The sequence below is a fragment of the Heptranchias perlo genome, chromosome 12 (genome assembly GCF_035084215.1).
Source record: "Heptranchias perlo isolate sHepPer1 chromosome 12, sHepPer1.hap1, whole genome shotgun sequence".
NCBI classification, from domain to species: domain Eukaryota; kingdom Metazoa; phylum Chordata; class Chondrichthyes; order Hexanchiformes; family Hexanchidae; genus Heptranchias; species Heptranchias perlo.
In genome coordinates this window covers 68,217,921-68,241,936 of record NC_090336.1, presented here as the reverse complement: position 1 = coordinate 68,241,936, position 24,016 = coordinate 68,217,921, and the positions used below count along the sequence as shown (strand labels likewise).

Sequence of the window (24,016 nt, the reverse complement as noted above, 5' to 3'; positions counted from 1 at the left end):
GGAGATATTCAAAAGGAAAAACAGCTCTTTCCCAGCGTCTCTGTCCGTGTGTACGTATTATGACTGAGAATAAAGCTGATATATTGCACTTACTTTCTCAGCTCAGTGGTATTCTTTTCTTCTCCTGGGCTGAGTGCCGCTCGTTCGCTCGCTCGCTCGCACGCAGGCAGCGATTATAATTCAAACTGCAAAATAACTTAACTTTAAACAAGCAGGGTCTGAGTACAAATGAAAACTGCGCTCCTGGACTGGACGGACTGTCTGTTTGTCTCGGTGAGGAAAAGGCAGTGGTGGTGAGGGTGGAGCATTGCGCTCAGGAGGGGAGACTTTCTTTGAGTGGTGCCAATTAATCTGCACCAGAAAATCATCCCCCCGACCGGGATTGGAACCCGGGTCTCAACGATTTAAAAGGTTGCGTCCTCGACCACTGGGCCACCTGGGAACCGCCTGAGGAACCTGTCCAAGAGGCTGAGGACACGCACGCCTGCTCCACGAGCAGCAGCGACCAGCAGGGGGCCGACCGGCTGATCCTTCCCTTTCACAGGCAGGCTTCTGGCCCTCGATAAAACGCCAAAGGTGTTCAGAAGGAAGGCCTGGGGGGAGGGAGGGAGGGACGGCCATTGGAAATCAGCACAAAGCAGGTCCCCTGGAATCTCACACCTCCGACCCAGGAAACAGGTCTCCTGGTCAAAGCAGTCCAGCCATTAACGTGACAATGGACAGGGCCCCGGCAGCTTGAGACACATCTTTCTTTCGATATGCAAGTTCTTTTTAAAAAGGTTTCCTTCCACAGCAGCTCTGAGTGAGAGACTGACTGACATACGTACACACACACACACAACACCGTCACCCATCCGATTGGTGGACCGCGGGGTCGACAATCTAACTTTTCGTTTCGATGCAGGGAAGAGCGCGAACGCAGTCCCCCACTACCACAAATTTTGCAGTCGAGTATCCCGCATTTGGGGACATCGCAGGCATCAGCGCACACCCCAAGTGCAATGGGCTAGCCTCGTCCTGGGAGATCCGCCTTCGGGATCACAGATTCTCCCCTGCCAGGTAAGTATGCCTTGTGTCGCCACACACTGCCACTAGACAGCATTCGCTACCTTTTACGATTGCAAGGGCAGGTTTTAAGAATCAAAACGTCCCTTCGCTCGCAACGTGCTGATGCTCTGAGAGATTAATTCCGCTCAAATATCGTACCGTATATCCGATGATACACTCTGGGAGAAAATACTGCAGCGATGCGGTGCCGGCGATGGTTGTTTGCATGTCGCCCTTCAAGGGAAATGTCCCGCCTCCAGTTGTTGCTGTAGCAATATATACACGCGCGTTGTCGTGGTAATATAGAACTGCAAGTTGCCGTTGTCGTGGTCGTTTCGAATCAGCACAAAGCAGGTGCACTCCCTGGAATGTCACACCTGCGTCCCAGAAAACAGGTCTCCTGGTCAAAGCAGTCCCGCCCCGCCCTGGGATTAACGTGACAATGGACAGGGCCCAGTCAGGGAGCAGCTTGAGAGACATCTTTCAATAGGCACTTCTGAAACATTAACGCCTTGTTTCTTTCGACAGTTTAACCAGCCTTTAACACGTCTTGTGTATTTATTTCCCATTTCCAGCCAGCCAGCCCAGCCAGCCGAGCCAGCATCTGCAGTATTTTCTTTTGATTGGTCTTGCCTGCTGTGGAATGAACGTTTAAACACGAGCTGCTGATTGTCAGCACCTCACCTCTTTCTCAATTGGCCGTTGCAATCTCACTCACTCGCTGTGAGACACGTCACGTCACGTCACTAGTTTTCTTTAAAGCGGTTTCCTTCCACGGCAGTGAGTTAGTGACTGAGACTGACTGACGGAGGTCCGTTGAGACACCACCTTCTCCCATCTGATCGGTGGCCGACTGGCAAATTTACCAATCTGTCAAGCAATCGTAGCAAGAAAGGAAAAAACGGCAACTTCTTTAAACTGATCCACTGTTGCAATTAGAAACGGTGGCAAAAATGTGGCCAGAGTGGGAGAGAACGGCAGTGCTTCTAGACTGCTTTAGACACAGTCAGCCAGAGACCAAAGAGGGAGGGAAAACAGGAGCGGAGATCAATTCGCATCGAGCGCGTTATCGCTTCTCGGCCTTTTGGCGAAGATCAAGTGGTCAAGTGGGGGAAGGCAACCATTTGGAGCCTTCCTGCCATTGTATGCCGGGGGGATGCAGTCAGGGAGAAATCCCCTCGGGCAGAGTGTAGAGCTTTGGCTTGTAGAGCTTTGGCTTGATGTAATGTCACTGCAAGGAATCTGGAATGAATCTGTAAGGCAATAAGGCACCCCAGAGTGTCAGAAAAAAAAAAAAAAAAGTTTCTGTTCTTATCAGTTTAATATCTGATATGTCCCCTATCTGGGGACCAAATATTAAATTGATTTTTGGAACAGGGAGATGGAACAAGAGCTTGCTCCGTCCACTCCACGCATCGACCCAGTATTACAGTGTCTCTGGCAACGGTGCACCTCCCTGTGGGGAGATATTCAAAATGCTGAACGGATTTTTGGAGCCTGTATTATTACTCAGAATGCTGAGATATTGCAACTGTGGTTTTCTTGTTTACTCCTGGGATGGATGAGTGCCACTCCCTTTCTTCCTTTTCCCTCTTGCAGTTTTACCTTGGAGGGAAAGACGTCAGTCTCAGGTCACTTTTCAGGAAGCTGCAAGCCTGTGTATTGGGACGTGCCACCTTCCACAGACTTGGTCTCCTGACCTGAAACATTTAACTCCAGTTGTTGTGTGAAAAATTACTGCAGTTTTAAACTGGCAGTTCCAGAATTAATTGTTTCCAAGTGAGACATTTCCCGAAACAGAGAGCGCGAGAGAGACACAATGTTAACGTTTAAACTGCCACAAGCGAGAGGCGAAATAACTTCACGTTGCTGACTTTAAAAATGCGAGCAGACAGTGCGTGTGTGTTTGGAGGGAGTGCACTGTGAATGGCCACATTGGAAGCTGTGAGATCAAACTGTGCTGCTAACTGAGTGTTAAGGTGAGTAAAAGGCACTGGTTTGGGTGGAGCATTGCGCTCAGGATGGGAGATTTTCTTGAACGGTGCCAATTAATCTGCACCAGAAAATCATCCCCTGACCGGGATTCGAACCCGGGTGTCAACGAGTTTTAAATGTTGCGTCCTAACCACTAGACCATCAGGGGAGTTGCCCTCAATCCCCTGCAAACATATACAGAAGGCTGAACACATGGCTCCCTACAGTAGCAGCAGTGTCACCAGCAGAGGGCTTGAGTTGCCATTTCCACTTTGACACTCAGTCTTTTCACACTCAGTCAAATGGCAAACGTCTATTCAGGAGGTTATCGCTTCTCGGCTTTGGGACCGAATATTAAATTGAATTTTGCAACAGGGAGATGGAATAGGGGCTTGGCTCCGTCCACTCCACGCATCGACCCAGTATTGCAGTGTCTCTGGCAACGGTGCACCTCCCTGTGGGGAGATATTCAAAAGGAAAAACAGCTCTTTCCCAGCGTCTCTGTCCGTGTGTACGTATTATGACTGAGAATAAAGCTGATATATTGCACTTACTTTCTCAGCTCAGTGCTATTCTTTTCTTCTCCTGGGCTGAGTGCCGCTCGTTCGCTCGCTCGCTCGCTCGCTCGCTCGCACGCAGGCAGCGATTATAATTCAAACTGCAAAATAACTTAACTTTAAACAAGCAGGGTCTGAGTACAAATGAAAACTGCGCTCCTGGACTGGACGGACTGTCTGTTTGTCTCGGTGAGGAAAAGGCAGTGGTGGTGAGGGTGGAGCATTGCGCTCAGGAGGGGAGACTTTCTTTGAGTGGTGCCAATTAATCTGCACCAGAAAATCATCCCCCCGACCGGGATTGGAACCCGGGTCTCAGCGATTTAAAAGGTTGCGTCCTCGACCACTGGGCCACCTGGGGGAGCTGCCTCAACCGCCTGAGGAACCTGTCCGAGAGGCTGAGGACACGCACGCCTGCTCCACGAGCAGCAGCGACCAGCAGGGGGCCGACCGGCTGATCCTTCCCTTTCACAGGCAGGCTTCTGGCCCTCGATAAAACGACAAAGGTGTTCAGAAGGAAGGCCTGGGGGGAGGGAGGGAGGGACGGCCATTGGAAATCAGCACAAAGCAGGTCCCCTGGAATCTCACACCTCCGACCCAGGAAACAGGTCTCCTGGTCAAAGCAGTCCAGCCATTAACGTGACAATGGACAGGGCCCCGGCAGCTTGAGACACATCTTTCTTTCGATATGCAAGTTCTTTTTAAAAAGGTTTCCTTCCACAGCAGCTCTGAGTGAGAGACTGACTGACATACGTACACACACACACACACACACACACACACACACAACACCGTCACCCATCCGATTGGTGGACCGCGGGGTCGACAATCTAACTTTTCGTTTCGATGCAGGGGAGAGCGCGAACGCAGTCCCCCACTACCACAAATTTTGCAGTCGAGTATCCCGCATTTGGGGACATCGCAGGCGTCAGCGCACACCCCAAGTGCAATGGGCTAGCCTCGTCCTGGGAGATCCGCCTTCGGGATCACAGATTCTCCCCTGCCAGGTAAGTATGCCTTGTGTCGCCACACACTGCCACTAGACAGCATTCGCTACCTTTTACGATTGCAAGGGCAGGTTTTAAGAATCAAAACGTCCCTTCGCTCGCAACGTGCTGATGCTCTGAGAGATTAATTCCGCTCAAATATCGTACCGTATATCCGATGATACACTCTGGGAGAAAATACTGCAGCGATGCGGTGCCGGCGATGGTTGTTTGCATGTCGCCCTTCAAGGGAAATGTCCCGCCTCCAGTTGTTGCTGTAGCAATATATACACGCGCGTTGTCGTGGTAATATAGAACTGCAAGTTGCCGTTGTCGTGGTAGTTTCGAATCAGCACAAAGCAGGTGCACTCCCTGGAATGTCACACCTGCGTCCCAGAAAACAGGTCTCCTGGTCAAAGCAGTCCCGCCCCGCCCTGGGATTAACGTGACAATGGACAGGGCCCAGTCAGGGAGCAGCTTGAGAGACACCTTTCAATAGGCACTTCTGAAACATTAACGCCTTGTTTCTTTCGACAGTTTAACCAGCCTTTAACACGTCTTGTGTTTTTATTTCCCATTTCCAGCCAGCCAGCCCAGCCAGCCCAGCCAGCATCTGCAGTATTTTCTTTTGATTGGTCTTGCCTGCTGTGGAATGAACGTTTAAACACGAGCTGCTGATTGTCAGCACCTCACCTCTTTCTCAATTGGCCGTTGCAATCTCACTCACTCGCTGTGAGACACGTCACGTCACGTCACTAGTTTTCTTTAAAGCGGTTTCCTTCCACGGCAGTGAGTTAGTGACTGAGACTGACTGACGGAGGTCCGTTGAGACACCACCTTCTCCCATCTGATCGGTGGCCGACTGGCAAATTTACCAATCTGTCAAGCAATCCTAGCAAGAAAGGAAAAAACGGCAACTTCTTTAAACTGATCCACTGTTGCAATTAGAAACGGTGGCAAAAATGTGGCCAGAGTGGGAGAGAACGGCAGTGCTTCTAGACTGCTTTAGACACAGTCAGCCAGAGACCAAAGAGGGAGGGAAAACAGGAGCGGAGATCAATTCGCATCGAGCGCGTTATCGCTTCTCGGCCTTTTGGCGAAGATCAAGTGGTCAAGTGGGGGAAGGCAACCGTTTGGAGCCTTCCTGCCATTGTATGCCGGGGGGATGCAGTCAGGGAGAAATCCCCTCGGGCAGAGTGTAGAGCTTTGGCTTGTAGAGCTTTGGCTTGATGTAATGTCACTGCAAGGAATCTGGAATGAATCTGTAAGGCAATAAGGCACCCCAGAGTGTCAGAAAAAAAAAAAAAAAAGTTTCTGTTCTTATCAGTTTAATATCTGATATGTCCCCTATCTGGGGACCAAATATTAAATTGATTTTTGGAACAGGGAGATGGAACAAGAGCTTGCTCCGTCCACTCCACGCATCGACCCAGTATTACAGTGTCTCTGGCAACGGTGCACCTCCCTGTGGGGAGATATTCAAAATGCTGAACGGATTTTTGGAGCCTGTATTATTACTCAGAATGCTGAGATATTGCAACTGTGGTTTTCTTGTTTACTCCTGGGATGGATGAGTGCCACTCCCTTTCTTCCTTTTCCCTCTTGCAGTTTTACCTTGGAGGGAAAGACGTCAGTCTCAGGTCACTTTTCAGGAAGCTGCAAGCCTGTGTATTGGGACGTGCCACCTTCCACAGACTTGGTCTCCTGACCTGAAACATTTAACTCCAGTTGTTGTGTGAAAAATTACTGCAGTTTTAAACTGGCAGTTCCAGAATTAATTGTTTCCAAGTCAGACATTTCCCGAAACAGAGAGCGCGAGAGAGACACAATGTTAACGTTTAAACTGCCACAAGCGAGAGGCGAAATAACTTCACGTTGCTGACTTTAAAAATGCGAGCAGACAGTGCGTGTGTGTTTGGAGGGAGTGCACTGTGAATGGCCACATTGGAAGCTGTGAGATCAAACTGTGCTGCTAACTGAGTGTTAAGGTGAGTAAAAGGCACTGGTTTGGGTGGAGCATTGCGCTCAGGATGGGAGATTTTCTTGAACGGTGCCAATTAATCTGCACCAGAAAATCATCCCCTGACCGGGATTCGAACCCGGGTCTCAACGAGTTTTAAATGTTGCGTCCTAACCACTAGACCATCAGGGGAGTTGCCCTCAATCCCCTGCAAACATATACAGAAGGCTGAACACATGGCTCCCTACAGTAGCAGCAGTGTCACCAGCAGAGGGCTTGAGTTGCCATTTCCACTTTGACACTCAGTCTTTTCACACTCAGTCAAATGGCAAACGTCTATTCAGGAGGTTATCGCTTCTCGGCTTTGGGACCGAATATTAAATTGAATTTTGCAACAGGGAGATGGAATAGGGGCTTGGCTCCGTCCACTCCACGCATCGACCCAGTATTGCAGTGTCTCTGGCAACGGTGCACCTCCCTGTGGGGAGATATTCAAAAGGAAAAACAGCTCTTTCCCAGCGTCTCTGTCCGTGTGTACGTATTATGACTGAGAATAAAGCTGATATATTGCACTTACTTTCTCAGCTCAGTGGTATTCTTTTCTTCTCCTGGGCTGAGTGCCGCTCGTTCGCTCGCTCGCTCGCACGCAGGCAGCGATTATAATTCAAACTGCAAAATAACTTAACTTTAAACAAGCAGGGTCTGAGTACAAATGAAAACTGCGCTCCTGGACTGGACGGACTGTCTGTTTGTCTCGGTGAGGAAAAGGCAGTGGTGGTGAGGGTGGAGCATTGCGCTCAGGAGGGGAGACTTTCTTTGAGTGGTGCCAATTAATCTGCACCAGAAAATCATCCCCCCGACCGGGATTGGAACCCGGGTCTCAACGATTTAAAAGGTTGCGTCCTCGACCACTGGGCCACCTGGGAACCGCCTGAGGAACCTGTCCAAGAGGCTGAGGACACGCACGCCTGCTCCACGAGCAGCAGCGACCAGCAGGGGGCCGACCGGCTGATCCTTCCCTTTCACAGGCAGGCTTCTGGCCCTCGATAAAACGCCAAAGGTGTTCAGAAGGAAGGCCTGGGGGGAGGGAGGGAGGGACGGCCATTGGAAATCAGCACAAAGCAGGTCCCCTGGAATCTCACACCTCCGACCCAGGAAACAGGTCTCCTGGTCAAAGCAGTCCAGCCATTAACGTGACAATGGACAGGGCCCCGGCAGCTTGAGACACATCTTTCTTTCGATATGCAAGTTCTTTTTAAAAAGGTTTCCTTCCACAGCAGCTCTGAGTGAGAGACTGACTGACATACGTACACACACACACACAACACCGTCACCCATCCGATTGGTGGACCGCGGGGTCGACAATCTAACTTTTCGTTTCGATGCAGGGGAGAGCGCGAACGCAGTCCCCCACTACCACAAATTTTGCAGTCGAGTATCCCGCATTTGGGGACATCGCAGGCATCAGCGCACACCCCAAGTGCAATGGGCTAGCCTCGTCCTGGGAGATCCGCCTTCGGGATCACAGATTCTCCCCTGCCAGGTAAGTATGCCTTGTGTCGCCACACACTGCCACTAGACAGCATTCGCTACCTTTTACGATTGCAAGGGCAGGTTTTAAGAATCAAAACGTCCCTTCGCTCGCAACGTGCTGATGCTCTGAGAGATTAATTCCGCTCAAATATCGTACCGTATATCCGATGATACACTCTGGGAGAAAATACTGCAGCGATGCGGTGCCGGCGATGGTTGTTTGCATGTCGCCCTTCAAGGGAAATGTCCCGCCTCCAGTTGTTGCTGTAGCAATATATACACGCGCGTTGTCGTGGTAATATAGAACTGCAAGTTGCCGTTGTCGTGGTCGTTTCGAATCAGCACAAAGCAGGTGCACTCCCTGGAATGTCACACCTGCGTCCCAGAAAACAGGTCTCCTGGTCAAAGCAGTCCCGCCCCGCCCTGGGATTAACGTGACAATGGACAGGGCCCAGTCAGGGAGCAGCTTGAGAGACATCTTTCAATAGGCACTTCTGAAACATTAACGCCTTGTTTCTTTCGACAGTTTAACCAGCCTTTAACACGTCTTGTGTATTTATTTCCCATTTCCAGCCAGCCAGCCCAGCCAGCCGAGCCAGCATCTGCAGTATTTTCTTTTGATTGGTCTTGCCTGCTGTGGAATGAACGTTTAAACACGAGCTGCTGATTGTCAGCACCTCACCTCTTTCTCAATTGGCCGTTGCAATCTCACTCACTCGCTGTGAGACACGTCACGTCACGTCACTAGTTTTCTTTAAAGCGGTTTCCTTCCACGGCAGTGAGTTAGTGACTGAGACTGACTGACGGAGGTCCGTTGAGACACCACCTTCTCCCATCTGATCGGTGGCCGACTGGCAAATTTACCAATCTGTCAAGCAATCGTAGCAAGAAAGGAAAAAACGGCAACTTCTTTAAACTGATCCACTGTTGCAATTAGAAACGGTGGCAAAAATGTGGCCAGAGTGGGAGAGAACGGCAGTGCTTCTAGACTGCTTTAGACACAGTCAGCCAGAGACCAAAGAGGGAGGGAAAACAGGAGCGGAGATCAATTCGCATCGAGCGCGTTATCGCTTCTCGGCCTTTTGGCGAAGATCAAGTGGTCAAGTGGGGGAAGGCAACCATTTGGAGCCTTCCTGCCATTGTATGCCGGGGGGATGCAGTCAGGGAGAAATCCCCTCGGGCAGAGTGTAGAGCTTTGGCTTGTAGAGCTTTGGCTTGATGTAATGTCACTGCAAGGAATCTGGAATGAATCTGTAAGGCAATAAGGCACCCCAGAGTGTCAGAAAAAAAAAAAAAAAAGTTTCTGTTCTTATCAGTTTAATATCTGATATGTCCCCTATCTGGGGACCAAATATTAAATTGATTTTTGGAACAGGGAGATGGAACAAGAGCTTGCTCCGTCCACTCCACGCATCGACCCAGTATTACAGTGTCTCTGGCAACGGTGCACCTCCCTGTGGGGAGATATTCAAAATGCTGAACGGATTTTTGGAGCCTGTATTATTACTCAGAATGCTGAGATATTGCAACTGTGGTTTTCTTGTTTACTCCTGGGATGGATGAGTGCCACTCCCTTTCTTCCTTTTCCCTCTTGCAGTTTTACCTTGGAGGGAAAGACGTCAGTCTCAGGTCACTTTTCAGGAAGCTGCAAGCCTGTGTATTGGGACGTGCCACCTTCCACAGACTTGGTCTCCTGACCTGAAACATTTAACTCCAGTTGTTGTGTGAAAAATTACTGCAGTTTTAAACTGGCAGTTCCAGAATTAATTGTTTCCAAGTGAGACATTTCCCGAAACAGAGAGCGCGAGAGAGACACAATGTTAACGTTTAAACTGCCACAAGCGAGAGGCGAAATAACTTCACGTTGCTGACTTTAAAAATGCGAGCAGACAGTGCGTGTGTGTTTGGAGGGAGTGCACTGTGAATGGCCACATTGGAAGCTGTGAGATCAAACTGTGCTGCTAACTGAGTGTTAAGGTGAGTAAAAGGCACTGGTTTGGGTGGAGCATTGCGCTCAGGATGGGAGATTTTCTTGAACGGTGCCAATTAATCTGCACCAGAAAATCATCCCCTGACCGGGATTCGAACCCGGGTGTCAACGAGTTTTAAATGTTGCGTCCTAACCACTAGACCATCAGGGGAGTTGCCCTCAATCCCCTGCAAACATATACAGAAGGCTGAACACATGGCTCCCTACAGTAGCAGCAGTGTCACCAGCAGAGGGCTTGAGTTGCCATTTCCACTTTGACACTCAGTCTTTTCACACTCAGTCAAATGGCAAACGTCTATTCAGGAGGTTATCGCTTCTCGGCTTTGGGACCGAATATTAAATTGAATTTTGCAACAGGGAGATGGAATAGGGGCTTGGCTCCGTCCACTCCACGCATCGACCCAGTATTGCAGTGTCTCTGGCAACGGTGCACCTCCCTGTGGGGAGATATTCAAAAGGAAAAACAGCTCTTTCCCAGCGTCTCTGTCCGTGTGTACGTATTATGACTGAGAATAAAGCTGATATATTGCACTTACTTTCTCAGCTCAGTGCTATTCTTTTCTTCTCCTGGGCTGAGTGCCGCTCGTTCGCTCGCTCGCTCGCTCGCTCGCTCGCACGCAGGCAGCGATTATAATTCAAACTGCAAAATAACTTAACTTTAAACAAGCAGGGTCTGAGTACAAATGAAAACTGCGCTCCTGGACTGGACGGACTGTCTGTTTGTCTCGGTGAGGAAAAGGCAGTGGTGGTGAGGGTGGAGCATTGCGCTCAGGAGGGGAGACTTTCTTTGAGTGGTGCCAATTAATCTGCACCAGAAAATCATCCCCCCGACCGGGATTGGAACCCGGGTCTCAGCGATTTAAAAGGTTGCGTCCTCGACCACTGGGCCACCTGGGGGAGCTGCCTCAACCGCCTGAGGAACCTGTCCGAGAGGCTGAGGACACGCACGCCTGCTCCACGAGCAGCAGCGACCAGCAGGGGGCCGACCGGCTGATCCTTCCCTTTCACAGGCAGGCTTCTGGCCCTCGATAAAACGACAAAGGTGTTCAGAAGGAAGGCCTGGGGGGAGGGAGGGAGGGACGGCCATTGGAAATCAGCACAAAGCAGGTCCCCTGGAATCTCACACCTCCGACCCAGGAAACAGGTCTCCTGGTCAAAGCAGTCCAGCCATTAACGTGACAATGGACAGGGCCCCGGCAGCTTGAGACACATCTTTCTTTCGATATGCAAGTTCTTTTTAAAAAGGTTTCCTTCCACAGCAGCTCTGAGTGAGAGACTGACTGACATACGTACACACACACACACACACACACACACACACACAACACCGTCACCCATCCGATTGGTGGACCGCGGGGTCGACAATCTAACTTTTCGTTTCGATGCAGGGGAGAGCGCGAACGCAGTCCCCCACTACCACAAATTTTGCAGTCGAGTATCCCGCATTTGGGGACATCGCAGGCGTCAGCGCACACCCCAAGTGCAATGGGCTAGCCTCGTCCTGGGAGATCCGCCTTCGGGATCACAGATTCTCCCCTGCCAGGTAAGTATGCCTTGTGTCGCCACACACTGCCACTAGACAGCATTCGCTACCTTTTACGATTGCAAGGGCAGGTTTTAAGAATCAAAACGTCCCTTCGCTCGCAACGTGCTGATGCTCTGAGAGATTAATTCCGCTCAAATATCGTACCGTATATCCGATGATACACTCTGGGAGAAAATACTGCAGCGATGCGGTGCCGGCGATGGTTGTTTGCATGTCGCCCTTCAAGGGAAATGTCCCGCCTCCAGTTGTTGCTGTAGCAATATATACACGCGCGTTGTCGTGGTAATATAGAACTGCAAGTTGCCGTTGTCGTGGTAGTTTCGAATCAGCACAAAGCAGGTGCACTCCCTGGAATGTCACACCTGCGTCCCAGAAAACAGGTCTCCTGGTCAAAGCAGTCCCGCCCCGCCCTGGGATTAACGTGACAATGGACAGGGCCCAGTCAGGGAGCAGCTTGAGAGACACCTTTCAATAGGCACTTCTGAAACATTAACGCCTTGTTTCTTTCGACAGTTTAACCAGCCTTTAACACGTCTTGTGTTTTTATTTCCCATTTCCAGCCAGCCAGCCCAGCCAGCCCAGCCAGCATCTGCAGTATTTTCTTTTGATTGGTCTTGCCTGCTGTGGAATGAACGTTTAAACACGAGCTGCTGATTGTCAGCACCTCACCTCTTTCTCAATTGGCCGTTGCAATCTCACTCACTCGCTGTGAGACACGTCACGTCACGTCACTAGTTTTCTTTAAAGCGGTTTCCTTCCACGGCAGTGAGTTAGTGACTGAGACTGACTGACGGAGGTCCGTTGAGACACCACCTTCTCCCATCTGATCGGTGGCCGACTGGCAAATTTACCAATCTGTCAAGCAATCCTAGCAAGAAAGGAAAAAACGGCAACTTCTTTAAACTGATCCACTGTTGCAATTAGAAACGGTGGCAAAAATGTGGCCAGAGTGGGAGAGAACGGCAGTGCTTCTAGACTGCTTTAGACACAGTCAGCCAGAGACCAAAGAGGGAGGGAAAACAGGAGCGGAGATCAATTCGCATCGAGCGCGTTATCGCTTCTCGGCCTTTTGGCGAAGATCAAGTGGTCAAGTGGGGGAAGGCAACCGTTTGGAGCCTTCCTGCCATTGTATGCCGGGGGGATGCAGTCAGGGAGAAATCCCCTCGGGCAGAGTGTAGAGCTTTGGCTTGTAGAGCTTTGGCTTGATGTAATGTCACTGCAAGGAATCTGGAATGAATCTGTAAGGCAATAAGGCACCCCAGAGTGTCAGAAAAAAAAAAAAAAAAGTTTCTGTTCTTATCAGTTTAATATCTGATATGTCCCCTATCTGGGGACCAAATATTAAATTGATTTTTGGAACAGGGAGATGGAACAAGAGCTTGCTCCGTCCACTCCACGCATCGACCCAGTATTACAGTGTCTCTGGCAACGGTGCACCTCCCTGTGGGGAGATATTCAAAATGCTGAACGGATTTTTGGAGCCTGTATTATTACTCAGAATGCTGAGATATTGCAACTGTGGTTTTCTTGTTTACTCCTGGGATGGATGAGTGCCACTCCCTTTCTTCTTTTTCCCTCTTGCAGTTTTACCTTGGAGGGAAAGACGTCAGTCTCAGGTCACTTTTCAGGAAGCTGCAAGCCTGTGTATTGGGACGTGCCACCTTCCACAGACTTGGTCTCCTGACCTGAAACATTTAACTCCAGTTGTTGTGTGAAAAATTACTGCAGTTTTAAACTGGCAGTTCCAGAATTAATTGTTTCCAAGTCAGACATTTCCCGAAACAGAGAGCGCGAGAGAGACACAATGTTAACGTTTAAACTGCCACAAGCGAGAGGCGAAATAACTTCACGTTGCTGACTTTAAAAATGCGAGCAGACAGTGCGTGTGTGTTTGGAGGGAGTGCACTGTGAATGGCCACATTGGAAGCTGTGAGATCAAACTGTGCTGCTAACTGAGTGTTAAGGTGAGTAAAAGGCACTGGTTTGGGTGGAGCATTGCGCTCAGGATGGGAGATTTTCTTGAACGGTGCCAATTAATCTGCACCAGAAAATCATCCCCTGACCGGGATTCGAACCCGGGTCTCAACGAGTTTTAAATGTTGCGTCCTAACCACTAGACCATCAGGGGAGTTGCCCTCAATCCCCTGCAAACATATACAGAAGGCTGAACACATGGCTCCCTACAGTAGCAACAGTGTCACCAGCAGAGGGCTTGACTTGCCATTTCCACTTTGACACTCAGTCTTTTCACACTCAGTCAAATGGCAAACGTCTATTCAGGAGGTTATCGCTTCTCGGCTTCGGGACCGAATATTAAATTGAATTTTGCAACAGGGAGATGGAATAGGGGCTTGGCTCCGTCCACTCCACGCATCGACCCAGTATTGCAGTGTCTCTGGCAACGGTGCACCTCCCTGTGGGGAGATATTCAAAAGGAAAAACAGCTCTTTCCCAGCGTCTCTGTCCGTGTGTACGTATTATGACTGAGAATAAAGCTGATATATTGCACTTACTTTCTCAGCTCAGTGGTATTCTTTTCTTCTCCTGGGCTGAGTGCCGCTCGTTCGCTCGCTCGCTCGCACGCAGGCAGCGATTATAATTCAAACTGCAAAATAACTTAACTTTAAACAAGCAGGGTCTGAGTACAAATGAAAACTGCGCTCCTGGACTGGACGGACTGTCTGTTTGTCTCGGTGAGGAAAAGGCAGTGGTGGTGAGGGTGGAGCATTGCGCTCAGGAGGGGAGACTTTCTTTGAGTGGTGCCAATTAATCTGCACCAGAAAATCATCCCCCCGACCGGGATTGGAACCCGGGTCTCAACGATTTAAAAGGTTGCGTCCTCGACCACTGGGCCACCTGGGAACCGCCTGAGGAACCTGTCCAAGAGGCTGAGGACACGCACGCCTGCTCCACGAGCAGCAGCGACCAGCAGGGGGCCGACCGGCTGATCCTTCCCTTTCACAGGCAGGCTTCTGGCCCTCGATAAAACGCCAAAGGTGTTCAGAAGGAAGGCCTGGGGGGAGGGAGGGAGGGACGGCCATTGGAAATCAGCACAAAGCAGGTCCCCTGGAATCTCACACCTCCGACCCAGGAAACAGGTCTCCTGGTCAAAGCAGTCCAGCCATTAACGTGACAATGGACAGGGCCCCGGCAGCTTGAGACACATCTTTCTTTCGATATGCAAGTTCTTTTTAAAAAGGTTTCCTTCCACAGCAGCTCTGAGTGAGAGACTGACTGACATACGTACACACACACACACAACACCGTCACCCATCCGATTGGTGGACCGCGGGGTCGACAATCTAACTTTTCGTTTCGATGCAGGGGAGAGCGCGAACGCAGTCCCCCACTACCACAAATTTTGCAGTCGAGTATCCCGCATTTGGGGACATCGCAGGCATCAGCGCACACCCCAAGTGCAATGGGCTAGCCTCGTCCTGGGAGATCCGCCTTCGGGATCACAGATTCTCCCCTGCCAGGTAAGTATGCCTTGTGTCGCCACACACTGCCACTAGACAGCATTCGCTACCTTTTACGATTGCAAGGGCAGGTTTTAAGAATCAAAACGTCCCTTCGCTCGCAACGTGCTGATGCTCTGAGAGATTAATTCCGCTCAAATATCGTACCGTATATCCGATGATACACTCTGGGAGAAAATACTGCAGCGATGCGGTGCCGGCGATGGTTGTTTGCATGTCGCCCTTCAAGGGAAATGTCCCGCCTCCAGTTGTTGCTGTAGCAATATATACACGCGCGTTGTCGTGGTAATATAGAACTGCAAGTTGCCGTTGTCGTGGTCGTTTCGAATCAGCACAAAGCAGGTGCACTCCCTGGAATGTCACACCTGCGTCCCAGAAAACAGGTCTCCTGGTCAAAGCAGTCCCGCCCCGCCCTGGGATTAACGTGACAATGGACAGGGCCCAGTCAGGGAGCAGCTTGAGAGACATCTTTCAATAGGCACTTCTGAAACATTAACGCCTTGTTTCTTTCGACAGTTTAACCAGCCTTTAACACGTCTTGTGTATTTATTTCCCATTTCCAGCCAGCCAGCCCAGCCAGCCGAGCCAGCATCTGCAGTATTTTCTTTTGATTGGTCTTGCCTGCTGTGGAATGAACGTTTAAACACGAGCTGCTGATTGTCAGCACCTCACCTCTTTCTCAATTGGCCGTTGCAATCTCACTCACTCGCTGTGAGACACGTCACGTCACGTCACTAGTTTTCTTTAAAGCGGTTTCCTTCCACGGCAGTGAGTTAGTGACTGAGACTGACTGACGGAGGTCCGTTGAGACACCACCTTCTCCCATCTGATCGGTGGCCGACTGGCAAATTTACCAATCTGTCAAGCAATCGTAGCAAGAAAGGAAAAAACGGCAACTTCTTTAAACTGATCCACTGTTGCAATTAGAAACGGTGGCAAAAATGTGGCCAGAGTGGGAGAGAACGGCAGTGCTTCTAGACTGCTTTAGACACAGTCAGCCAGAGACCAAAGAGGGAGGGAAAACAGGAGCGGAGATCAATTCGCATCGAGCGCGTTATCGCTTCTCGGCCTTTTGGCGAAGATCAAGTGGTCAAGTGGGGGAAGGCAACCATTTGGAGCCTTCCTGCCATTGTATGCCGGGGGGATGCAGTCAGGGAGAAATCCCCTCGGGCAGAGTGTAGAGCTTTGGCTTGTAGAGCTTTGGCTTGATGTAATGTCACTGCAAGGAATCTGGAATGAATCTGTAAGGCAATAAGGCACCCCAGAGTGTCAGAAAAAAAAAAAAAAAAGTTTCTGTTCTTATCAGTTTAATATCTGATATGTCCCCTATCTGGGGACCAAATATTAAATTGATTTTTGGAACAGGGAGATGGAACAAGAGCTTGCTCCGTCCACTCCACGCATCGACCCAGTATTACAGTGTCTCTGGCAACGGTGCACCTCCCTGTGGGGAGATATTCAAAATGCTGAACGGATTTTTGGAGCCTGTATTATTACTCAGAATGCTGAGATATTGCAACTGTGGTTTTCTTGTTTACTCCTGGGATGGATGAGTGCCACTCCCTTTCTTCCTTTTCCCTCTTGCAGTTTTACCTTGGAGGGAAAGACGTCAGTCTCAGGTCACTTTTCAGGAAGCTGCAAGCCTGTGTATTGGGACGTGCCACCTTCCACAGACTTGGTCTCCTGACCTGAAACATTTAACTCCAGTTGTTGTGTGAAAAATTACTGCAGTTTTAAACTGGCAGTTCCAGAATTAATTGTTTCCAAGTCAGACATTTCCCGAAACAGAGAGCGCGAGAGAGACACAATGTTAACGTTTAAACTGCCACAAGCGAGAGGCGAAATAACTTCACGTTGCTGACTTTAAAAATGCGAGCAGACAGTGCGTGTGTGTTTGGAGGGAGTGCACTGTGAATGGCCACATTGGAAGCTGTGAGATCAAACTGTGCTGCTAACTGAGTGTTAAGGTGAGTAAAAGGCACTGGTTTGGGTGGAGCATTGCGCTCAGGATGGGAGATTTTCTTGAACGGTGCCAATTAATCTGCACCAGAAAATCATCCCCTGACCGGGATTCGAACCCGGGTGTCAACGAGTTTTAAATGTTGCGTCCTAACCACTAGACCATCAGGGGAGTTGCCCTCAATCCCCTGCAAACATATACAGAAGGCTGAACACATGGCTCCCTACAGTAGCAGCAGTGTCACCAGCAGAGGGCTTGAGTTGCCATTTCCACTTTGACACTCAGTCTTTTCACACTCAGTCAAATGGCAAACGTCTATTCAGGAGGTTATCGCTTCTCGGCTTTGGGACCGAATATTAAATTGAATTTTGCAACAGGGAGATGGAATAGGGGCTTGGCTCCGTCCACTCCACGCATCGACCCAGTATTGCAGTGTCTCTGGCAACGGTGCACCTCCCTGTGGGGAGATATTCAAAAGGAAAAACAGCTCTTTCCCAGCGTCTCTGTCCGTGTGTACGTATTATGACTGAGAATAAAGCTGATATATTGCACTTACTTTCTCAGCTCAGTGCTATTCTTTTCTTCTCCTGGGCTGAGTGCCGCTCGTTCGCTCGCTCGCTCGCTCGCTCGCTCGCACGCAGGCAGCGATTATAATTCAAACTGCAAAATAACTTAACTTTAAACAAGCAGGGTCTGAGTACAAATGAAAACTGCGCTCCTGGACTGGACGGACTGTCTGTTTGTCTCGGTGAGGAAAAGGCAGTGGTGGTGAGGGTGGAGCATTGCGCTCAGGAGGGGAGACTTTCTTTGAGTGGTGCCAATTAATCTGCACCAGAAAATCATCCCCCCGACCGGGATTGGAACCCGGGTCTCAGCGATTTAAAAGGTTGCGTCCTCGACCACTGGGCCACCTGGGGGAGCTGCCTCAACCGCCTGAGGAACCTGTCCGAGAGGCTGAGGACACGCACGCCTGCTCCACGAGCAGCAGCGACCAGCAGGGGGCCGACCGGCTGATCCTTCCCTTTCACAGGCAGGCTTCTGGCCCTCGATAAAACGACAAAGGTGTTCAGAAGGAAGGCCTGGGGGGAGGGAGGGAGGGACGGCCATTGGAAATCAGCACAAAGCAGGTCCCCTGGAATCTCACACCTCCGACCCAGGAAACAGGTCTCCTGGTCAAAGCAGTCCAGCCATTAACGTGACAATGGACAGGGCCCCGGCAGCTTGAGACACATCTTTCTTTCGATATGCAAGTTCTTTTTAAAAAGGTTTCCTTCCACAGCAGCTCTGAGTGAGAGACTGACTGACATACGTACACACACACACACACACACACACACACACACACAACACCGTCACCCATCCGATTGGTGGACCGCGGGGTCGACAATCTAACTTTTCGTTTCGATGCAGGGGAGAGCGCGAACGCAGTCCCCCACTACCACAAATTTTGCAGTCGAGTATCCCGCATTTGGGGACATCGCAGGCGTCAGCGCACACCCCAAGTGCAATGGGCTAGCCTCGTCCTGGGAGATCCGCCTTCGGGATCACAGATTCTCCCCTGCCAGGTAAGTATGCCTTGTGTCGCCACACACTGCCACTAGACAGCATTCGCTACCTTTTACGATTGCAAGGGCAGGTTTTAAGAATCAAAACGTCCCTTCGCTCGCAACGTGCTGATGCTCTGAGAGATTAATTCCGCTCAAATATCGTACCGTATATCCGATGATACACTCTGGGAGAAAATACTGCAGCGATGCGGTGCCGGCGATGGTTGTTTGCATGTCGCCCTTCAAGGGAAATGTCCCGCCTCCAGTTGTTGCTGTAGCAATATATACACGCGCGTTGTCGTGGTAATATAGAACTGCAAGTTGCCGTTGTCGTGGTAGTTTCGAATCAGCACAAAGCAGGTGCACTCCCTGGAATGTCACACCTGCGTCCCAGAAAACAGGTCTCCTGGTCAAAGCAGTCCCGCCCCGCCCTGGGATTAACGTGACAATGGACAGGGCCCAGTCAGGGAGCAGCTTGAGAGACATCTTTCAATAGGCACTTCTGAAACATTAACGCCTTGTTTCTTTCGACAGTTTAACCAGCCTTTAACACGTCTTGTGTTTTTATTTCCCATTTCCAGCCAGCCAGCCCAGCCAGCCCAGCCAGCATCTGCAGTATTTTCTTTTGATTGGTCTTGCCTGCTGTGGAATGAACGTTTAAACACGAGCTGCTGATTGTCAGCACCTCACCTCTTTCTCAATTGGCCGTTGCAATCTCACTCACTCGCTGTGAGACACGTCACGTCACGTCACTAGTTTTCTTTAAAGCGGTTTCCTTCCACGGCAGTGAGTTAGTGACTGAGACTGACTGACGGAGGTCCGTTGAGACACCACCTTCTCCCATCTGATCGGTGGCCGACTGGCAAATTTACCAATCTGTCAAGCAATCCTAGCAAGAAAGGAAAAAACGGCAACTTCTTTAAACTGATCCACTGTTGCAATTAGAAACGGTGGCAAAAATGTGGCCAGAGTGGGAGAGAACGGCAGTGCTTCTAGACTGCTTTAGACACAGTCAGCCAGAGACCAAAGAGGGAGGGAAAACAGGAGCGGAGATCAATTCGCATCGAGCGCGTTATCGCTTCTCGGCCTTTTGGCGAAGATCAAGTGGTCAAGTGGGGGAAGGCAACCGTTTGGAGCCTTCCTGCCATTGTATGCCGGGGGGATGCAGTCAGGGAGAAATCCCCTCGGGCAGAGTGTAGAGCTTTGGCTTGTAGAGCTTTGGCTTGATGTAATGTCACTGCAAGGAATCTGGAATGAATCTGTAAGGCAATAAGGCACCCCAGAGTGTCAGAAAAAAAAAAAAAAAAGTTTCTGTTCTTATCAGTTTAATATCTGATATGTCCCCTATCTGGGGACCAAATATTAAATTGATTTTTGGAACAGGGAGATGGAACAAGAGCTTGCTCCGTCCACTCCACGCATCGACCCAGTATTACAGTGTCTCTGGCAACGGTGCACCTCCCTGTGGGGAGATATTCAAAATGCTGAACGGATTTTTGGAGCCTGTATTATTACTCAGAATGCTGAGATATTGCAACTGTGGTTTTCTTGTTTACTCCTGGGATGGATGAGTGCCACTCCCTTTCTTCCTTTTCCCTCTTGCAGTTTTACCTTGGAGGGAAAGACGTCAGTCTCAGGTCACTTTTCAGGAAGCTGCAAGCCTGTGTATTGGGACGTGCCACCTTCCACAGACTTGGTCTCCTGACCTGAAACATTTAACTCCAGTTGTTGTGTGAAAAATTACTGCAGTTTTAAACTGGCAGTTCCAGAATTAATTGTTTCCAAGTCAGACATTTCCCGAAACAGAGAGCGCGAGAGAGACACAATGTTAACGTTTAAACTGCCACAAGCGAGAGGCGAAATAACTTCACGTTGCTGACTTTAAAAATGCGAGCAGACAGTGCGTGTGTGTTTGGAGGGAGTGCACTGTGAATGGCCACATTGGAAGCTGTGAGATCAAACTGTGCTGCTAACTGAGTGTTAAGGTGAGTAAAAGGCACTGGTTTGGGTGGAGCATTGCGCTCAGGATGGGAGATTTTCTTGAACGGTGCCAATTAATCTGCACCAGAAAATCATCCCCTGACCGGGATTCGAACCCGGGTGTCAACGAGTTTTAAATGTTGCGTCCTAACCACTAGACCATCAGGGGAGTTGCCCTCAATCCCCTGCAAACATATACAGAAGGCTGAACACATGGCTCCCTACAGTAGCAGCAGTGTCACCAGCAGAGGGCTTGAGTTGCCATTTCCACTTTGACACTCAGTCTTTTCACACTCAGTCAAATGGCAAACGTCTATTCAGGAGGTTATCGCTTCTCGGCTTTGGGACCGAATATTAAATTGAATTTTGCAACAGGGAGATGGAATAGGGGCTTGGCTCCGTCCACTCCACGCATCGACCCAGTATTGCAGTGTCTCTGGCAACGGTGCACCTCCCTGTGGGGAGATATTCAAAAGGAAAAACAGCTCTTTCCCAGCGTCTCTGTCCGTGTGTACGTATTATGACTGAGAATAAAGCTGATATATTGCACTTACTTTCTCAGCTCAGTGCTATTCTTTTCTTCTCCTGGGCTGAGTGCCGCTCGTTCGCTCGCTCGCTCGCTCGCTCGCTCGCACGCAGGCAGCGATTATAATTCAAACTGCAAAATAACTTAACTTTAAACAAGCAGGGTCTGAGTACAAATGAAAACTGCGCTCCTGGACTGGACGGACTGTCTGTTTGTCTCGGTGAGGAAAAGGCAGTGGTGGTGAGGGTGGAGCATTGCGCTCAGGAGGGGAGACTTTCTTTGAGTGGTGCCAATTAATCTGCACCAGAAAATCATCCCCCCGACCGGGATTGGAACCCGGGTCTCAGCGATTTAAAAGGTTGCGTCCTCGACCACTGGGCCACCTGGGGGAGCTGCCTCAACCGCCTGAGGAACCTGTCCGAGAGGCTGAGGACACGCACGCCTGCTCCACGAGCAGCAGCGACCAGCAGGGGGCCGACCGGCTGATCCTTCCCTTTCACAGGCAGGCTTCTGGCCCTCGATAAAACGACAAAGGTGTTCAGAAGGAAGGCCTGGGGGGAGGGAGGGAGGGACGGCCATTGGAAATCAGCACAAAGCAGGTCCCCTGGAATCTCACACCTCCGACCCAGGAAACAGGTCTCCTGGTCAAAGCAGTCCAGCCATTAACGTGACAATGGACAGGGCCCCGGCAGCTTGAGACACATCTTTCTTTCGATATGCAAGTTCTTTTTAAAAAGGTTTCCTTCCACAGCAGCTCTGAGTGAGAGACTGACTGACATACGTACACACACACACACACACACACACACACACACACAACACCGTCACCCATCCGATTGGTGGACCGCGGGGTCGACAATCTAACTTTTCGTTTCGATGCAGGGGAGAGCGCGAACGCAGTCCCCCACTACCACAAATTTTGCAGTCGAGTATCCCGCATTTGGGGACATCGCAGGCGTCAGCGCACACCCCAAGTGCAATGGGCTAGCCTCGTCCTGGGAGATCCGCCTTCGGGATCACAGATTCTCCCCTGCCAGGTAAGTATGCCTTGTGTCGCCACACACTGCCACTAGACAGCATTCGCTACCTTTTACGATTGCAAGGGCAGGTTTTAAGAATCAAAACGTCCCTTCGCTCGCAACGTGCTGATGCTCTGAGAGATTAATTCCGCTCAAATATCGTACCGTATATCCGATGATACACTCTGGGAGAAAATACTGCAGCGATGCGGTGCCGGCGATGGTTGTTTGCATGTCGCCCTTCAAGGGAAATGTCCCGCCTCCAGTTGTTGCTGTAGCAATATATACACGCGCGTTGTCGTGGTAATATAGAACTGCAAGTTGCCGTTGTCGTGGTAGTTTCGAATCAGCACAAAGCAGGTGCACTCCCTGGAATGTCACACCTGCGTCCCAGAAAACAGGTCTCCTGGTCAAAGCAGTCCCGCCCCGCCCTGGGATTAACGTGACAATGGACAGGGCCCAGTCAGGGAGCAGCTTGAGAGACATCTTTCAATAGGCACTTCTGAAACATTAACGCCTTGTTTCTTTCGACAGTTTAACCAGCCTTTAACACGTCTTGTGTTTTTATTTCCCATTTCCAGCCAGCCAGCCCAGCCAGCCCAGCCAGCATCTGCAGTATTTTCTTTTGATTGGTCTTGCCTGCTGTGGAATGAACGTTTAAACACGAGCTGCTGATTGTCAGCACCTCACCTCTTTCTCAATTGGCCGTTGCAATCTCACTCACTCGCTGTGAGACACGTCACGTCACGTCACTAGTTTTCTTTAAAGCGGTTTCCTTCCACGGCAGTGAGTTAGTGACTGAGACTGACTGACGGAGGTCCGTTGAGACACCACCTTCTCCCATCTGATCGGTGGCCGACTGGCAAATTTACCAATCTGTCAAGCAATCCTAGCAAGAAAGGAAAAAACGGCAACTTCTTTAAACTGATCCACTGTTGCAATTAGAAACGGTGGCAAAAATGTGGCCAGAGTGGGAGAGAACGGCAGTGCTTCTAGACTGCTTTAGACACAGTCAGCCAGAGACCAAAGAGGGAGGGAAAACAGGAGCGGAGATCAATTCGCATCGAGCGCGTTATCGCTTCTCGGCCTTTTGGCGAAGATCAAGTGGTCAAGTGGGGGAAGGCAACCGTTTGGAGCCTTCCTGCCATTGTATGCCGGGGGGATGCAGTCAGGGAGAAATCCCCTCGGGCAGAGTGTAGAGCTTTGGCTTGTAGAGCTTTGGCTTGATGTAATGTCACTGCAAGGAATCTGGAATGAATCTGTAAGGCAATAAGGCACCCCAGAGTGTCAGAAAAAAAAAAAAAAAAGTTTCTGTTCTTATCAGTTTAATATCTGATATGTCCCCTATCTGGGGACCAAATATTAAATTGATTTTTGGAACAGGGAGATGGAACAAGAGCTTGCTCCGTCCACTCCACGCATCGACCCAGTATTACAGTGTCTCTGGCAACGGTGCACCTCCCTGTGGGGAGATATTCAAAATGCTGAACGGATTTTTGGAGCCTGTATTATTACTCAGAATGCTGAGATATTGCAACTGTGGTTTTCTTGTTTACTCCTGGGATGGATGAGTGCCACTCCCTTTCTTCCTTTTCCCTCTTGCAGTTTTACCTTGGAGGGAAAGACGTCAGTCTCAGGTCACTTTTCAGGAAGCTGCAAGCCTGTGTATTGGGACGTGCCACCTTCCACAGACTTGGTCTCCTGACCTGAAACATTTAACTCCAGTTGTTGTGTGAAAAATTACTGCAGTTTTAAACTGGCAGTTCCAGAATTAATTGTTTCCAAGTCAGACATTTCCCGAAACAGAGAGCGCGAGAGAGACACAATGTTAACGTTTAAACTGCCACAAGCGAGAGGCGAAATAACTTCACGTTGCTGACTTTAAAAATGCGAGCAGACAGTGCGTGTGTGTTTG

The 24,016-nt window shown here is 50.0% G+C and overlaps 7 non-coding genes and 13 pseudogenes across 7 annotated transcripts; 13 read left to right on the top strand and 7 right to left on the bottom strand.

Moving 5' to 3' along the window:
- Window positions 1-901: 901 nt before the first annotated feature.
- LOC137330219 (U1 spliceosomal RNA) lies at window positions 902-1,067 on the bottom strand. Its single transcript, XR_010965020.1, has one exon. It is a non-coding gene; the product is annotated as a U1 spliceosomal RNA (small nuclear RNA).
- Window positions 1,068-2,298: 1,231 nt separating this feature from the next.
- Window positions 2,299-2,504, top strand: LOC137328873 (U2 spliceosomal RNA; annotated as a pseudogene).
- An 844-nt stretch (window positions 2,505-3,348) lies between these two features.
- Window positions 3,349-3,477, top strand: LOC137330381 (U2 spliceosomal RNA; annotated as a pseudogene).
- A 947-nt stretch (window positions 3,478-4,424) lies between these two features.
- On the bottom strand, window positions 4,425-4,590 carry LOC137328922 (U1 spliceosomal RNA). The gene has a single exon (XR_010964874.1). It is a non-coding gene; the product is annotated as a U1 spliceosomal RNA (small nuclear RNA).
- A 1,231-nt stretch (window positions 4,591-5,821) lies between these two features.
- LOC137328872 (U2 spliceosomal RNA) lies at window positions 5,822-6,027 on the top strand (annotated as a pseudogene).
- An 844-nt stretch (window positions 6,028-6,871) lies between these two features.
- Window positions 6,872-7,000, top strand: LOC137330380 (U2 spliceosomal RNA; annotated as a pseudogene).
- Window positions 7,001-7,906: 906 nt separating this feature from the next.
- Window positions 7,907-8,072, bottom strand: LOC137329848 (U1 spliceosomal RNA). The gene has a single exon (XR_010964981.1). It is a non-coding gene; the product is annotated as a U1 spliceosomal RNA (small nuclear RNA).
- A 1,231-nt stretch (window positions 8,073-9,303) lies between these two features.
- LOC137328871 (U2 spliceosomal RNA) lies at window positions 9,304-9,509 on the top strand (annotated as a pseudogene).
- An 844-nt stretch (window positions 9,510-10,353) lies between these two features.
- LOC137330379 (U2 spliceosomal RNA) lies at window positions 10,354-10,482 on the top strand (annotated as a pseudogene).
- Window positions 10,483-11,429: 947 nt separating this feature from the next.
- Window positions 11,430-11,595, bottom strand: LOC137328911 (U1 spliceosomal RNA). Its single transcript, XR_010964873.1, has one exon. It is a non-coding gene; the product is annotated as a U1 spliceosomal RNA (small nuclear RNA).
- Window positions 11,596-12,826: 1,231 nt separating this feature from the next.
- On the top strand, window positions 12,827-13,032 carry LOC137328870 (U2 spliceosomal RNA; annotated as a pseudogene).
- Window positions 13,033-13,876: 844 nt separating this feature from the next.
- On the top strand, window positions 13,877-14,005 carry LOC137330459 (U2 spliceosomal RNA; annotated as a pseudogene).
- Window positions 14,006-14,911: 906 nt separating this feature from the next.
- LOC137329836 (U1 spliceosomal RNA) lies at window positions 14,912-15,077 on the bottom strand. Its single transcript, XR_010964980.1, has one exon. It is a non-coding gene; the product is annotated as a U1 spliceosomal RNA (small nuclear RNA).
- Window positions 15,078-16,308: 1,231 nt separating this feature from the next.
- Window positions 16,309-16,514, top strand: LOC137328869 (U2 spliceosomal RNA; annotated as a pseudogene).
- Window positions 16,515-17,358: 844 nt separating this feature from the next.
- LOC137330378 (U2 spliceosomal RNA) lies at window positions 17,359-17,487 on the top strand (annotated as a pseudogene).
- A 949-nt stretch (window positions 17,488-18,436) lies between these two features.
- LOC137328899 (U1 spliceosomal RNA) lies at window positions 18,437-18,602 on the bottom strand. The gene has a single exon (XR_010964868.1). It is a non-coding gene; the product is annotated as a U1 spliceosomal RNA (small nuclear RNA).
- Window positions 18,603-19,833: 1,231 nt separating this feature from the next.
- LOC137328867 (U2 spliceosomal RNA) lies at window positions 19,834-20,039 on the top strand (annotated as a pseudogene).
- An 844-nt stretch (window positions 20,040-20,883) lies between these two features.
- Window positions 20,884-21,012, top strand: LOC137330376 (U2 spliceosomal RNA; annotated as a pseudogene).
- A 949-nt stretch (window positions 21,013-21,961) lies between these two features.
- On the bottom strand, window positions 21,962-22,127 carry LOC137328886 (U1 spliceosomal RNA). Its single transcript, XR_010964866.1, has one exon. It is a non-coding gene; the product is annotated as a U1 spliceosomal RNA (small nuclear RNA).
- Window positions 22,128-23,358: 1,231 nt separating this feature from the next.
- Window positions 23,359-23,564, top strand: LOC137328866 (U2 spliceosomal RNA; annotated as a pseudogene).
- The last annotated feature ends 452 nt before the right edge of the window (window positions 23,565-24,016 follow it).